General features: G+C 40.3%; 1 pseudogene; it reads right to left on the reverse strand.

Annotated features, from left to right (window-relative positions):
• Positions 1 to 1,152: 1,152 nt before the first annotated feature.
• On the reverse strand, positions 1,153 to 5,018 carry LOC148540875 (uncharacterized; annotated as a pseudogene).
• Positions 5,019 to 5,499: the final 481 nt, after the last annotated feature.

Raw genomic sequence — 5,499 nt, forward strand, 5'->3', positions numbered from 1 at the left:
TAAGTATTCACAGCCTTTGCTTAATACTTTGTTGATGCACCTTTGGCAGCAATTACAGCCTCAAGTCTTTTTGAACATGATGCCACAAGCTTGGCACACCTATTTTTGGGCAGTTTCGCCCATTCCTCTTTGCAGCACCTCTCAAGCTCCATCAGGTTGGATGGGAAGCGTCAGTGCACAGCCATTTTCAGATCATGTTCATTCGGATTCAAGTCTGGGCTATGGCTCAGCCACTCAAGGACATTTACAGAGTTGTACACCTAACACAGTAAACCAGGAATACGTACATAGCACAGCAAACAGAATATCACAGCAATCAATACATGCAGGGATATAGAGAGCATAGTACACAAGGACTGGTCTCTTTGCCGCCGCACCTGTTAGGGTGATGAGGCTTCCTACCCCTGGATTACAGTATGCAAAACACTACTCCCGTACTTTATTAATTTTCCTTCCAGCCGGCTGGGGAGATAAGGAAAACTCAACACACACACTTGTGATGAATCCACTCAGCTCTCAGAGGCACATCCCCTTTGAGCCGTCTTTTATAAGTTCAGAAAACTGCTGTCACAAACATTTGTCAAAAATGGTTTGAGAGAAAAGAATACATATGATTGGTTTAACAAGTACATAGGATGTGTCAATGCATCTTCAGTTTGTCTTTTTTTCACAGTGTCCAGACTTGGAATTCTATTCTGGGATCATTCAGCTGCTGCTGTCTTGTAACTGCTCGTTCAGTATAATGCTAGCTCAATCTCATGATATTTGTGTAAAGGAAAATGGCTTTTTCTGATAAATCATACAGTATGTTTTAAATAATCACTCTAAATTATTATAAACTCTCACAATGCCCTCTTTTTATTAAAACATACTATCTTTCCCTTATTGGAGTCATGGCTTTCATAGTAACTATATTACTTCCATAGTCACCCTATGCAAGTAGATGCATGCATCATTCACCACTAGAATACCAAGAATCCCGGCGCATCTTTCCCTAGAAAGAGGAGTTTCTTCCAACATCAGTACTACAGAAAACACATTTCTTCTCAGGTGTGATCAATGTAATTCTTTCACACGCTGAACACTTTTCCCACTCGGAGGCACTCTTCTTATGTGTGACAGAGAGAGTCCCTACTGGTGCAGATGCTTTATTTACCATTTTCCTAAATTATAAGATAGATAGCAATTCCACAAAATGAGCAAAATTAATACAATGATTATAATGATTACTGGATGAATGAGACCACTAAACATCCTTTTGACTGAAGGTGAGTTACCTGTGAACACATCCCACCAATGGTGCTGTAAATTATCTTTTAACTGTGTGGCTACTTCCACCAATTTCTCTGCTTCTACAGTTGTCTGCATATGTGCATGATGGGCAGAATAGTTTACTTTCTGTAAGTGGTGAGCAAGTTTTTCTGTATGATTAATGGCATTAATGATACTTTGGAGATTAACTGTAAGGTTATGGGAAGGTATCTCAGTCACCTGAAATTCAAACTGTACATCTTCTTGTCTCTTCGCATAGAACACATAAGTAGTGTTCTTCCATCTGAGGTGTGTAATGTTAAATAAGCATCCAGAAAAAGGTAAATTATAGAAGGAAGTTGTATTCATACCATATGTGACTAGGCATACAACCTGAGGCTCTACCTCTATAAACATATCCACCTCTTTATCATGCAATTCCCAGTTGCATACACTGGTTGGGTGTTCTAACTTACAAGGCTCATAGAGCTGTGTTTGCTGAGGACATACTAATCCATCATCAGTATCAGTACATAGGGATAAGACATGTGTCCTATTACTGGTGTCTATGTGTGTACCTCTCATCTGGGGAGTCCACAACTGAGTGCCTCCAGTAGTTGTTCACAAGGGGACTGGTAAGATGAAGTACTTACACATAACCTGTTTCTGTGTGACATTATACACATGAACTTCACCCTTGCAAAAGTTGTCAATACACAACATCTTCTTTCCCTGAACTTGTATCCATAACAAAGAAGATATATTAAACATCCTTCTGTATACTTGTTCGATACCTGTCATTAACTGTGTTTGTGCTTTACCCTTTTGCATATTTTGATGCATGGTTCTGAGACAACATGCAGTCCAATTAAACAGTTCAGAAACATTTGTTGACAGGTAAAGTGTGTTAAACAATGTGCTATTGAACACCTGTAAATATTCATTATCCCAAGATATACTGGCCTGTAATGGGGTAAATACTGTAGGCATCCATGTAGCTTGCATTGTAACTAATCTTCTCATATCTTCTCCTGCATTACTCATTTTGCTGGCTAAAGTTTCTATATCTATACTATTAAGTAACCCTATACCTGTACCTGATGCTCCTAACAATGTATCATACCATTCTCTCTTTTGTCTGCTATAGCATTTTGGATCTGGGGGGAAAGAGATATTAAATCTTAATATAGTGGTTTGTCTTTGGGTACCCACATTTACACAAGTGGAGGGAACTTTAACTAGTGAGTCATTCCTTATAGTGGGCTTGCTATTTAGGATGTACATCCTTGTCATTATTACTGAATTATTTGGTAATTGTGTGGTATTAGTGCAAACTAGCACTACACCTCTTTCTATAGTTGTTGGGTTCCTATGGGTATACCAGGGTCCGTACTATTAACACATTGAATACCCTGTGCCCACGTTTTCTTAAATCCTTTATAGCCCTTAAACTTATCAGTACAACACTTAATTTTTATTCCCCTTATGATAGTAATATTATCATACAAATAAAACAAAATTAACCACAATGGTGCTTTCCACTTATAATATCAATAGGTTCAACATTGATCTTACTTTTATAAACAAATAGTGTATATATCAGTCTCTTCGCTTTTCCTTGAGAGTTTGGTACACCTTTTTTATTCACTCCTTGGAAGCTTTGTTTGTAGTGTCCTCAAAGTAGAAGAAAAGCACATAGCATAATATTGTCTAATAATAAGAAAGGATTAGACCAATATATCTCACTCACATGTGAATGAACAAATTCAAGCACATCACAACCAGGGATTTTTCCTTTTATGGATAGTGGTGTCCACTCTTATTCCTCGGCCCTTAGCATCATATGGGGATAGACTGTGTTTTCCCTCATGCAAAAGAAACCAGGTCAAATATGTAGTGCAATATTGTCAAGTAAAAATCACAAAGGTATTTATTACAACATCTCACTCACATGTAAACAGAGAAATAAAAACATATCACACCCCACTGATGTAGTAGTCCCATACAACATGATTACCCTCCATAGGATAGTGCAGGGAATGGGAAGTCCAAAGCTCTGGATCAAAGGTCCTCCGTATCCCCACTGATAGGTCCGGGTGAAAGGTTGCAAAGACAACAGTCCCCAAAATGTTGTCACTGGCTTAACGCGTTTCGGATCTTGTTATCCTTCCTCAGAAGCCTATGTGACACTCCAAATGTAGCTCCCTATATACCCCCCTTAATCAGCCCTTTTCCTCAATTGGAATGCTTGATTTCCCGCACAAATGGCTCCGATCACCTAACCGGAAGTGACGCAACCGGAAGTGACACTACCGGAAGTCCGTTTGCGTTCCACATGACCGGAAGTGACGTCACCGGAAGTTGCATATGCATTCCACACAGTCACGAAACAGGAAGTCTGCTGCCTGTAGTCTTTTTCTATTAACAGAGACATTCCTGTATATCGTAAAGTGCTTCTTGTGCAGCCATTTTGTCCATATTGTCCATAGGAATAATATATAAAATAGAAGCAGAAATAGATAGGTATTTAAAAAATAGATATTTACAAAAATAGATATTTAAAAAAAATTAGCAATATTATCATGCTCCCTTGGTGCCCAATAGAGATGCCTTATATTATATTGTCCCAAACTTTTTACATATATCGAACCTCCTGACCAGGTTACATTAAATCTGTGTAACTGGTAAGTCTGGTTACCATAGACTACCCTAGAGTACTCTATTTGCCCTCCTATTGTCCCCTGGTGTGTGTGCAATACCCTTAGACTAAGTATAGCCAACATTATTACACAAAAAGGATTCATGATGGTGGTTCAATCTTGACCGTCAACTTCTTGCAATGTGAGGCGTGTATCCACGTGCTCTTTCCTCCAATTTTCACTGAAGTTGGTGTAGTCAATAGAACCTGATATGGACCATCAAATCTTGGCTCTAGAGACTTTCTGACGTGTCTCTTAGTGTATACCCAATCACCCGGTTCCAATGAATGTACACCAGGTATTGCTTCTGGGTCTGGAAAGGAGGAGAAAACTAAAGAATGGATGTTATTCACTTGACTACAAATAGCTACATAGTCTGTTAAATCTGCATGATTGTGCTGCAACTGTTGGGGGAAATAACACCCTGTCTTAGGAGGTCCTAAGAATAATATCTCATAAGGTGACAACTTATGTTTCTTACTGGGGGTGGTTCTTACTGAATATAAAGCTATGGGCAGACAGTCCACCCATGTCTTGCCTTTCTGTGCCATCATCTTTTGTATCTTTAGTTTGAGGGTACCATTTAGTCTCTCTACATGCCCACTGGCCTGAGGCCTATAAGGGGTGTGAAAGGCTTGTTCAATGCCCATATCTTTCATGATATGCTGCATAATTTCGACTGTGAAGTGTGACCCTCTATCAGACTCTATAGTTTCTGGTATACCATATCTGCAAATTACTTCACTTATTAATTTCTTAGCTGTTGTTTTTGCAGTGGCTTTAGCAACTGGCCAGGCCTCTGGCCAATTAGAGAAGAGGTCGGTACAAATGAGGGTGTAATCATATGTCCCCTAGGCAACTGAATATAGTCTATCTGCAGTCTCTGAAATGGGTATAATGGCTTTGGTGTATGTCTCTATGGTACTTTTACTGTCTGTCCTGGATTGTGTTTCCCACACACCTGGCATGATGCTACATATGCTGTAGCTGCTGCTACCAGTGCTGTAGCACCGCATTTACCATGGCCTCCTTTGAATTATGCACTAGACCGTGGACCAGCTGGGTCATCAGGCGATATAAGGCCCTGGGGAGGAACCACCTGGTGACTTTAGCCCAATGCATATTAACACAGGAGGCTCCCTCTTTTTCCCAGCCTCTCTTTTTGCCTTCTGTGGCTTGTTTTTGAAACTGGTGTAAAGCCTGTATGCCCAAGGGGTCTTTCTTTGTGTCTGTTTCTATACCATAGAGGGCTGGGATAGGTAACAGGGCAGCTTGCTTAGCCGCAGCATCTGCTTTGGCATTCCCCTTGGCGTCAGCTGTTTTCTTCTTGGTGTGTGCTTGCACCTTTAAAATGGCTACTCTACTTGGAAGCTGTAAGGCTGCAAACAATGATCTAATGAGCTCAGCATGCTTAATGGTTTTACCAGCCGAGCCCATAAAATCCCTACTCTTCCAAATAGGCCCAAAATCATGGGCCACACCCCAGGCGTACCTGGAGTCAGTGTAAATGTTTGCTGTCTGATTTTCAGCCATTATGCATGCCTCAGTG

Source organism: Taudactylus pleione, unplaced genomic scaffold (genome assembly GCF_031769625.1).
Source record: "Taudactylus pleione unplaced genomic scaffold, aTauple2 ptg000016l, whole genome shotgun sequence".
Lineage (NCBI taxonomy): Eukaryota > Metazoa > Chordata > Amphibia > Anura > Myobatrachidae > Taudactylus > Taudactylus pleione.